Here is a 12,117-nt window from a genome sequence, read left to right as displayed (position 1 = left end):
CGCGGTGACGTAAAACACGTACGTTGGGACTATAAACGGGGCAGTGGCCAATAGCTTTCATCTCTTTATTTATTCTGAGCATGCGTGGCACTTTGTCCGTCGGATTTGTGTACACATGATCGGAATTTCCGACAACGGATTTTGTTGTAGGAAAATTTTATAACCTGCTCTCAAACTTTGTGTGTCGGAAAATCCGATGGAAAATGTGTGATGGAGCCCACACACGGTCAGAATTTCTGACAACAAGGTCCTATCACACATTTTCCATTTGAAAATCCGACCGTGTGTACAGGGCATTAGACAGGATAATTTGGTTGCTTGCAGGCTGGTCGGTAAGCTGGTGGCCCAAACCTGTCTTGTATACACACAGCCACACAATTGTTGGCCAAAAAATACGAACATAGTGATGTACTACATGGTTTTTCAGCTCTTTAACGCCACCCTTTGGGCTCCTTCTGCTAATTTCGTGTTAGTAGAAGTTTGGTGAGTGTTGATTCGCGCTTTTCAGTTTGCTCTTTTCAGTTTGCTCTTTTCATTTTGTGCTTTTCAGTTCGTTTCTGAACGGCCGTTCGTCAACCAGCCATGTTGCGGAATCGGAGGAGATAACGTGTTATTTATTATTGGCATTGGAGTTATTGCTTTGACATTATTTTTTGGTTGAATAATGATTTGATTTGGTATATTTTCTATATTTTTGGATGCACTTTTTGGTGAAGTTCTATTGGCAGATAGCATGTCTAATTTTATTTGTTTTCTTTTTTTAATGCACAATAAAAAAATTGTGTAGAATAATACTTGGCTATGTGTTTTATTTCAAATGACAGTTTGGCAGTTACATTTTATAAAATACAATGTAAAATTGACAAGGGACACCAACATAGTTGTATCTTTGATCTTAAAAACTACGGGATAATAGTGTTGTGGTAACTTGCCCAAATAAAAAAAAAAAAAAAGCATAATAATATTATTCTTGATACCACTAGAAAAAAAAGCCTTTGAAAATTCATTTGCAATAACTCCATCAGTACCACCAGCAAAGCAGCTTCATTATTATCCCATTAAAGAAGAAGAGAATTGTGCTCTGCATTTCCAGATTTCATGATTTGCCGCGTCACGAATGTTAATTCTCCATTATGAACGCTAGTTTACACAACCGACCGCTTCCGGCTCATCCTTGCTTCCGAGCATGCGTGTTTGTACTTTGGACTTTTGTTCCGATGGACTTGTGTACACACGATCGGAAAGTCCGACAACAGACATTTGTCTGCGGAAAATGTGAAAACCTGCCAGCCAACATTTGCTGGCGGAAAGTCCGACAAAACAATTGTCCGATGGAGCGTACACACGGTCGGATTTACCGCCAACAGCCCGACATCGAACATTTCCCGTTGGAAAGTCAGATCGTGTGTTAGCGTCTTCAGACAGTGAAAGCAGCATTCTTGCTGAATGACAGCTGTAAGAATATGAATTACAGTATAAGGAACACAGACACCATATTGTGTTCAGTCGGAGTTTATTACCAGACCACAAAATTGCACTGTGATAACGAGAGCACAATTTACTAAGCACAAAGCACATATAGTTTTACAATTAAATATACAATAACAAAACAATAAATAGATTTATTATATATTTTTATTATAGTATAGTGTTAGTGTGTTTTAGACAGGATAAAAAAAAATGTGCATTATTGTTTTTGTTAGTGCCCTCAGTCCCCCCTTCACATCTCTCCCTTTTACATCACAGTCCCCCATCAGAGATTGACCTATCAGAAACCCACCAACCCATTACAGACCGTCCCATCACAGCGTGTCCCTTTAAAGACGCCCTCCATCACAGATCCTTCCCACCCCAATTACAGACCCCTCCACCCCATCACAGATCCCCCAATCACAGATTCTCTCCAGGAGAGATCCCCACTCCATCACAGATCCCCACTCCATCACAGATCCCCACCCCCATCACAGATCCCCCCATTACAGACCCCACTCCATCACAGATCCCCCCCAATACAGACCCCACTCCATCACAGATCCCCCCATTACAGACCCCACTCCGTCACAGATTCCCCCCATTACAGATCCCACTCCATCACAGATCCCCCCATTACAGACCCCACGCCATCACAGATCCCCCCCCATTACAGACCCCACTATTACAGATCCCATTACAGACCCCACTATCACAGATCCCATTACAGACCCCACTATTACAGATCCCCCCCCCCCATTACAGACCCCACTATCACAGATCCCCCATTACAGACCCCACTATTACAGACCTCACTCCATTACAGACCCCACTATCACAGATCCCATTACAGACCCCACTATCACAGATCCCATTACAGACCCCACTAGCACAGACCTCACTCCATTACAGACCCCACTATCACAGATCCCATTACAGACCCCACTATTACAGATCCCCATTACAGACCCCACTATCACAGATCCCCCCATTACAGACCCCACTATCACAGACCTCACTCCATTACAGACCCCACTATCACAGATCCCATTACAGACCCCACTATTACAGATCCCCATTACAGACCCCACTATCACAGATCCCCCCATTACAGACCCCACTATCACAGACCTCACTCCATTACAGACCCCACTATCACAGACCTCACTCCATTACAGACCCTACTATCACAGATCCCATTACAGACCCCACTATCACAGACCTCACTCCATTACAGACCCCACTATCACAGACCTCACTCCATTACAGACCCCACTATCACAGACCTCACTCCATTACAGACCCTACTATCACAGATCCCATTACAGACCCCACTATCACAGACCTCACTCCATTACAGACCCCACTATCACAGACCTCACTCCATTACAGACCCCACTATCACAGATCCCATTACAGACCCCACTATCACAGACCTCACTGCATTACAGACCCTACTATCACAGATCCCATTACAGACCCCACTATCACAGATCCCCCCATTACAGACCCCACTATCACAGACCTCACTCCATTACAGACCCCACTATCACAGACCTCACTCCATTACAGACCCTACTATCACAGATCCCATTACAGACCCCACTATCACAGACCTCACTCCATTACAGACCCCACTATCACAGACCTCACTCCATTACAGACCCCACTATCACAGATCCCATTACAGACCCCACTATCACAGACCTCACTGCATTACAGACCCTACTATCACAGATCCCATTACAGACCCCACTATTACAGATCCCCCATTACAGACCCCACTATCACAGACCTCACTCCATTACAGACCCCACTCCATCACAGATCCCCTTACAGACCCCACTATCACAGATCCCATTACAGACCAAACTATCACAGATCCCCCCCATTACAGACCACACTATTACAGATCCCCCATTACAGACCCCACTATCACAAACCTCACTCCATTACAGACCCCACTATTACAGATCCCATTACAGACCCCACTATTACAGATCCCATTACAGACCCCACTATCACAGATCCCATTACAGACCCCACTATCACAGATCCCATTACAGACCCCACTATCACAGATCCCATTACAGACCCCACTATCACAGACCTCACTCCATTACAGACCCCTCACACTCTCCCCATCACAGTCCTCGCTCGATATTACAGAGTCAGACTGTCCCTTTCATCAACACAGCATTCCCCCTTCCTCCCCCTCCCCACACTGCCCTACTATAGTCACACAAGCCAGGAAGCACACATGGCAGATCCAGACAAAGGGCAGGACTTTTCAAGTTAAAAGCGGGTGATTGGTTGCTGGGACCGCCCCACTGTCTAGCAACCAATCACCCACTTTGTAACTTGAAAAGTCCCGCCTTTTGTCCGCACCTGCAGCGCTTCCAGGCTTGTGTGAATAAGGTAGGGCAGTGTGGGGAGGGGGAGGAAGGGGGAGTGATGTGATGATGTAAAGGAGAGACCTGCCACACCTCCCATGTAAATCAAGGATGTTAGCGGCAGTGGCGGGCAGGTGAGCCGGCAGAGGGGAGAGAACACTCAGGCAACCATCTGGCATAGGGCTGCTACTGGGTCCGGATTCAGCCCGTGGTCTGCCATTTAGTGATGCCTGGTCTAGGCCATCTTTATGTATAGCAACAATTCTTTTTTTTTTTCAGATCCTCAGAGAGTTCTTTGCCATGAGGTGCCATGTTGAACTTCCAGTGACCAGTATGAGAGAGTGAGAGAGATATCACCAAATTTAACACACCTGCTCCCCATTCACACCTGAGACCTTGTAACACTAACGAGTCACATGACACCGGGGAGGGAAAATGGCTAATTGGGCCCAATTTGGACATTTTCACTTAGGGGTGTACTCACTTTTGTTGCCAGCGGTTTAGACATTAATGGCTGTGTGTTGAGTTATTTTGAGGGGACAACAAATTTACACTGTTATACAAGCTGTACACTCACTACTTTACATTGTAGCAAAGTGTCATTTCTTCAGTGTTGTCACATGAAAAGATAGAAGAAAAGATTTACAAAAATGTGAGAGGTGTACTCACCAGTGTTAATTTTGGCAGCAAATTTAGATTAAGTTTTAGTGTTAGTCTTGGCATTTTAGTTTTAGTCCCATTTTAGTCATCTGCAGTTGTTTTAGTTTTAGTCGTATTTAGTCGACTTAATCTCCAGGACATTTTAGTCGACCAAAACTCATTTTAGTCCTCTAAAATCTAATGGGTGTAATTAAATTGTAATTCATTAGTTAACATTTCTCTACAATTTCCAAACTCATTATATACTGCTGGAGTGAAAAATCGAATATGTTATTTATTATGAATTTGAGGTATGAACATGCACTACAGACCAGTGTTAATTTTGAAGTCAAATTTCAATTTAGTTTTAGTCTTTTGACTAAAATGCCATTTTAGTTTTAGTCGTATTTTTAGTCATCTCAGTATTTTTTTTTAGTTTTAGTCGTATTTTAGTCAACTAAAATAATATTAATTTAGTCGACTAAAATGTTTTAGTCGTTTTAGTCGACAGTATTAACACTGGTACTCACTTTTGTGAGATACTGTACGTCATGCCTTGGGCAGTAGCCATTGATGCTGACTTATTGTAACCTTTTTTTGTCATATCCTTTTCATAAAATGTGAAACAATAAAACCATTTTCACCTCTAAAATAAAAACGAAAAAAAAAAAAAATCCCATGTAAATAAGTATCACACAGTAGCAAAGTGTCATTTCTTCAGTGTTGTCACATGAAAAGATATAATAAAATATTTGCAAAAATGTGAGGGGTGTACTCACTTTTGTGAGATACTGTACATGTTTTTTTTTTTTTTTTTTAACTATTTTGGGCCAGTTTTCCTTTGCTAATAAAAAAAAAAAAAATCAGGAGCTATCCATTACTATTTGCCACCAAATGAAAGCTCAGATAAAGAAAATGGGCTTTGGGGTAACCAACCCCGGGACTGTAAATGGTGTTTGTATTTTAAATATCAATTTATCAGGGATTTAGATAAAATAATTTTTTAAATTTATTTAAACATTAAAATAGATATATATATTTTTTTTAATTTATTAAAAATTTTTAATTTATTAAAATTATTTTTTTAATGTTTAAAAAAATAAATAAAAATATTTTATCTAAATCCCTGATGAATTGATATTTAAAATACAAACACCATTAACAATTTGGGTTTGGTTACCCCAAAGCCCATTTTCTTTATCTGTTCAAATACTTGGGATGTGGTGTTCTCCTATTTGGTCCCTCCTTTCCTAGCTTCATTCAAATGAAAGCCCAATTTGTCCTGGAACAAAAAAAAAGGTATAATCCACCTGGCTGCACAAAACAGTTGTGGCGAAATGTACAGTTTTACTAACGCGTGTCAAAGATGCAAAATTGTGCTTAGGCATTAACGTTTGTTTTACCCTCAGGCGCAAAGGGGTTAAACAAGTTTATTGATGAAGCCTGGCTTTTTTTTTTTCAGATTCTGGATAAAACAGAGAAGAGTGAGAGCCCCTGGCAGGTGTTTATTTCAGTTTTTGTTACTTCCGGGATGGTGGCTCCTTCCCTATTCCACCCAAAACTACAGAAGGTTAAAAACCCTCTGGTCGGAGTCAAGAGGTCAGATGATTACATCGAGATCTTCAAAAAGTTTGTAAATTAGATTTGGAGTTAGTATTGTGCCCCCCGATGGAGCTTGTCACCCTGGGGTAGATCGGTGCCCAGTTAGCCATAGTAATAGGAAGGGTAGTAGTAGGAGAAGGAGGAGTAGTATGAGCGGTACAGGGAGTAGTACACAGAGGGCACGATAATAAAAAAGGCGATTCCCAGCAACATGGCGGCCAAGTTGAAGCCGAGAGCTACGCGGGATTTCCTCTGGGCGGATTCCCAGTCCCGGTACTTCTTAGCAGAACGTGTCTGTAAAAACAGAATGAGATCTTTAATGCTGAGCTGCAATGTTATAAACATTTTGATACATTTAAAGAGACCCTGTTAGTCTTTAACCACTTAAGAACCAAGCCTCTTTCTGAGATTTGTTTTTTTTACAATTTAAAGACATTTTTTTTTTTTTTGCTAGAAAATTACTTAGAACCCCCCCCCCCCCCTAAACATTATACTTTTTTTTTTCTAACACCCTAGAGAATAAAATGGCGGCCATAGCAATACTCTCTGTCACACCGTATTTGCGCAGCGGTCTTACAAGAGCACTTTTTTGGGGGGAAAAAATACACTTTTTTTAATTAAAAAATAAGACAACAGTAAAGTTAGCCCAACTTTTAATTTTTTTTTATATTGTGAAAGGTAATGTTACGTCGAGTAAATGGATACCCAACATGTCACGCTTCAAAATTGCGCCCGCCCGTGGAACGGCGACAAACTTTTACCCTTAAGAATCTCCATAGGCGACGTTTAAAAAAATTCTACAGGTTGCATGTTTTTGAGTTACAGAGGGGGTCTAGGGCTGGAATTATTGCTCTCGCTCTGCCGATCGCGGCGATACCTCACATGTGTGGTTTGAACACCGTTTTCATATGCGGGCGCTACTCAACTATGCGTTCGCTTCTGCACGCAAGCTCGTCAGGACGGGGCGCTTTTTAAAAAAAAGAAAATTTTTCTTATTTATTTTACCTTTTATTTTTTATTTTTACACTGTTTTAAAAAAAATTTAAAAATTGTCACTTTTATTCCAATTACAAGGAATGTAAACATCCCTTATAATAGAAAAGACATCAGAACTCATATTTACACTAAAATGCAAAAAAAAAAAAAAAAAAAAATTTTTTTTTTTTTTGTCGTTTAAAAAAAAAATGTCCCTTTAAGATCTATGGGTGGAAGTAACGTTTTGACTTCGCTTCTGCCCTGCAATGATATGGGGAAGGGTGGGGGCCATCTTCCTCTCACTCGTCTCCATATCAGGCTAGGGAAAACATCCGCTCGCCTCCGCCGCTGCCGACGGCTCTGGTAAGCGGCGGAGGGCAACGGAGCACAGCAGGAAGGGGGCGCCCCACCCCCGCTGCCGATAAAAGTGATCTCACAGTGAATCCATCGCAGAGACCACTTTTATCTGAAAGCGGACTGCTCGTTGAAGAAGAGGATACCAGGGTTATGACAGCTAGCTGCTACCATAACAACGATATTCCTCTTCAAAGTACCGACGTAAAACTGCGGCGGGCGGTCCCTAATTGGTTAAAGTGGGTGTAACCCTCAAAAATGAAAAATTAAACAAAGCATATCCTTCTATAGTGTGTACTTGCCTCAATTCAAAGCACTGGGGCTGATTTACTAAAACTGGAGAGTGCAATATCTGGTGCAGCTCTGCATGGTAGCCAATCAGCTTGTTCAATGAAGCTTTGACAAACCTCAACCCAATAGAATTAGAGTGGAGACTGCAAGCCAGGCTTTCTCGTCCACATCAGTGCCTCACCTCACAAAATGCGCTCCTGGAAGTATGGTCAAACATTCCCATAGACACACTCTTAAACCTTGTGGACAGCCTTCAGAGAAGAGTTGAAGCTGTTATAGCTGCAAAGGTTGGGCCAACATAATATTGAAACCTACGGACTAAAACTGGGATGCCATTAAAGTTCATGTGCATGTAAAGGCAGGCGTCCCAATATTTTTGGTAATATGGTGTGTATATGTATTGTTTGGGGGTCTAAGTAATTTTCTATTAAAAAATACAGATTTTTACATGTAAGCAAACCCGTGTCAGATAAGCCTGGTCTTAAAGAGATTTCTGATTAGCAATCAAAATCGGATCATTATCAAGAGTGGCCCTCTACATGTGTACGTCTGATATTCGATGACAAGCAATGTCAACTGGATAGAAAATTTAATATTTAATTGAATTTTCAATGATCATTATTATATCGGCTTTATAAGCTACATGAGTGCAAACCATGTGGCTCCTGCAATTTTACCAGCTTTCTTGGTGGCTACTCGTTAGAGATAGAGAAAAATCCATTAAGAATCTATTGTGTCCTGCTTCACTATCTGGAGTATAAATAAAGTTTTGATTATTTAAAGACACCTATTCTTGGTAATAAGACTTTCTATTTTTTTTTTATTAGCTTTAGAGATCTGTTGAGACAACCAAGTGTCAACGTGTCTTTCAATAACCCATCAGGGACCCCTACATTCAAAAAACTACATTTAGCCAAAAAGCTCCATACAAACAACAACTGAATATCTGCTTATTGCGACATGCTAAAGTGGACACAGCGGCTAGGGTTGCCTCCTCATCCCTTTAAACCCGAACGCATATGAATTACACGGGTTCTGAGACCAATTTAGTGTAGATAAGGCACCAAGTGAGTTTGATTACCACCTTAATCAGCCACAGAACCTGTGTAATCAATATGTGTTCGGGTTTAAAGGGATGAGGTGGCAACTCATGAGCAAAGAGCAAGCTATAGCACTTATGTTTATAAACCCTAAAGGATGTTCAAGGTCAACAGCAACCAAGTCTACCCAACATTTTCTTACCTGAAGGCTGAAGATAAGCGCCACTATCCCAAAAATTAAACAACAACATATAAGGTTCACGATGGACCACGGCAAATAGTCCCTGCAAGGGGGTGGTGGAGTAGAGGACACTATAGTTTGTGTGGTCACCACCGTTGGTTGGACAGTATTAACCATCATTGTGCCCGGAAATGGACAGTTCTAAGGGTACTGCTGAGGGTACATTCCCGGAATCATGGCAGATTGGGGAGAGGGAAATGCCGTGGGTTGAGGAGAGACCGTTGGTATGGAGAACTGCGGTTTTAAGAATTGTGGGTTATTCATTGGAGGAGGCTTTTGAATTTTTTGATGGTTATTGTTGGATTGTGGAGGAGAAATGCTCACTTCTAGCGGATGCGCCGATCCTGGAGAAGGGATCCCCATAGGCCCAGAGAATGTTCCTTCACTTGCGTTGTTGATGTGATATGGAGGAGCATTGACCATACCTCCTGGTTGCATGTCTGGAAGTTTTTGAGCATATTCCGGTGGAGGTGGGTAGGATGTTCGCTGTGTGGTGTCCATCTCTGGAAGGGCCTGTTCGCAGGCTGATGTGGCATTGTCATAGCATGGTGGGGGATTGTCCTGATGACCAAGGTCTATCGTTTCATACAAATTTCCCTCTATGGACATGACGCCCTTTGATTATTATTGTGTTCTGTGAATTTATTGGTAATTCTTCTGCAGCTGCTTCACCTCCGCTTTGTAACCAGTTGTGTGACTTTTCTTTAGAAGTAGTCCAGTTTCTTTACAATAAATTAGACTAAATATAGAACTAGGTGGATCCGGCCATCTGAACCTTTTTTTTTTACCTTTTTGTCAGTAAAGAATGCATTCCCCTCCAGGTCACTCACAGTCAAAATCAAAAATGTTAATGAAAAGGAAGGAGTTTTTCGAACTTCTGAAAATTTGTGTTGCACAATGAAAATGGCCTTCAAGCATCTTGGAGCAGAAATTTTCACTGGGACCACCAATGCAGCGTCTGCTCCTGTGACTAGGCTCCTGCTCCTCGAGGGCGTTTGGACTAGTTCCTTAACATTTGCCGAGAAACATATTTTCAGCTTTACAGTTCAATTTCATCCCGTCTTGTTTTCACATCATTGTGGTGTTTTGTTTTTTTTTTGTTTGTTTTTTTTTTTTTTTTACTGAAGCATACCTTGTATTACATTAAATATATAATAAATATATAAACCCCCAGTGTACCCATCCCTCCCTCCCCCTCCCCAAAAACACTCCCTCCTCCCTTACTCCACCTCCCCTCTCCTTTGCTCTTACCGGTTCTAGTCCACTCTTTTCTCCGCTTCTTGGACATCCAGATGCCTAACTGCTTTGGGGCCTTCAAGCATCTTGGAGCAGTTCAAGTTGTCACTGGGGCCACCAATGCAGCGTCTGCTCCTGTGACTAGGCTCCTGCTCCTCGGGGGCATTTGGACTAATTCCTTAACCTGTCCTTCCATACATCATTAATACAAATAGTGAACAATTATGCCAAATGGACCACACGGAGAGGGAATTGAAAATGCTGCACAATGGATGATGAGTGTTGGCACATGACCCAAGTTCCGGGAACACATGGAGCAGCTTCCCTGAATAGGGGGGGGACCCTAACTTGTCAGCATAGATTAATTTGAGAGCCTTTCTCCACATCAAATGTGGGTGGAGAGCTGTCCACTCTCTAAAATGCTACTTTATCAACTATGTTTGGGTTCAATAAGCCTATTAAAGTTTTCTTATTCAGGTTAAGGCTTCAAGCACTGTATAGCTATGACTTTAACCGCTTGTCGACCAGCCGCCGTCATTGCACTGCGGCAGGTCGGCACGAGCCCGCGAACCGTCGTAGCTGTACGTTGGCTCCTTTAAGTGGGATAGCAGGTGCGCGCACGTGCCCGCTGCACAGCGGGGGTGCTGATGCTCGGGGCCGACGGTCGCCATGACCGCCGGCCACGAGCGATCGCGAGCACGAGGGACAGAACGGGTGTGTGTGTGTGTGTGTAAACACATAAATCCCTGTTTTGTTCTGAGAAGAGTGACAGATCGTGTGTTCCTAATAGCTAAGAACCACGATCTGTCATCTCCCCTAGTCAGTCCCCTCCCCCTTCAGTTAGAAACACCTCCCAGGGAACACAGTTAACCCCTTTATCGCCCCTCTAGTGTTAACCCCTTCACCGCCAGTGACATTTTTACAGTAATCAATGCATTTTTATAGCACTGATCACTGTATTAATGCCAATGGTCCCAAAAATGTGTCAAAATTGTCCGATGTGTCCGCCATAATGTCACAGTCGCAATAAAAATCGCAGATCGCCGCCATTACTAGTAAAAAAAAAAATAATAAAAATGCTATAAATCTATCCCCTATTTTGTAGACGCTATAACTTTTGTGCAAACCAATCAATATACGCTTATTGCAATTTTTTTTTTTTTTTTTACCAAAAATATGTAGAAGAATACATATCGGCCTAAACTAAAAAAAAATAGCTTTTTTTTAAAAAAAAAATGGGGATGTTTATTACAGCAAAAAGTACAAAATATTGTTTTTTTTTTTCAAAATTGACACTCTTTTTTTATAGCGCAAAAAAATAAAAAAACACAGAGGTGATCAAATACCACCAAAAGAAAGCTCTATTTGTGGGGGGGGGAAAGTACGTCAATTTTGTTTGCTTACAGCGTTGCACGGCCGCGCAATTGTTAGTTAAAGCGACGCAGTGCCGAATCGCAAAAAATGGCCCGGTCATTCTGCAGCCAAATCTTCCGGGGCTGAAGTGATATGTTGTGGTCCGCCATCCGAGTGGGTTTTGATTTTAAATGTTAATATTCCTATGTGTTCTTTCCCACCTTTATGTATTATTTTTGCTGTATTGTATTCAGCAGCATTAGGTTATTATTGTTCTGTGGCATGCTGACATCTGCTGGTGGTTTAGAGCCACTACAGCTTGTTTGCTTAAGTGATTTGGTATGGCTCTCTGTCCTGTCCTCCTCTTTAGTGCTAGTTAGTTCAGTCCTAACTAAACCCCCTTCCTGTGTCTTTCATGTTCCCTCAGTCAGTATTAGATCTTTGCAGAGGCAGTGCTTAGGAAAGTGGAGGCGGGGCTTGGGAAAGTAGAGGAGGGGCTTGTGAAAGCTATTGTGCTGTACTG

General features: G+C 42.0%; 1 pseudogene; it reads right to left on the bottom strand.

The window, feature by feature from the left end:
- Positions 1-5,722: 5,722 nt before the first annotated feature.
- On the bottom strand, positions 5,723-10,180 carry LOC141110324 (uncharacterized; annotated as a pseudogene).
- Positions 10,181-12,117: the final 1,937 nt, after the last annotated feature.

This window comes from Aquarana catesbeiana, linkage group LG10 (assembly GCF_042186555.1).
Source record: "Aquarana catesbeiana isolate 2022-GZ linkage group LG10, ASM4218655v1, whole genome shotgun sequence".
Classification (NCBI taxonomy): domain Eukaryota; kingdom Metazoa; phylum Chordata; class Amphibia; order Anura; family Ranidae; genus Aquarana; species Aquarana catesbeiana.
This window is presented reverse-complemented; position numbering and strand designations above follow the sequence as displayed.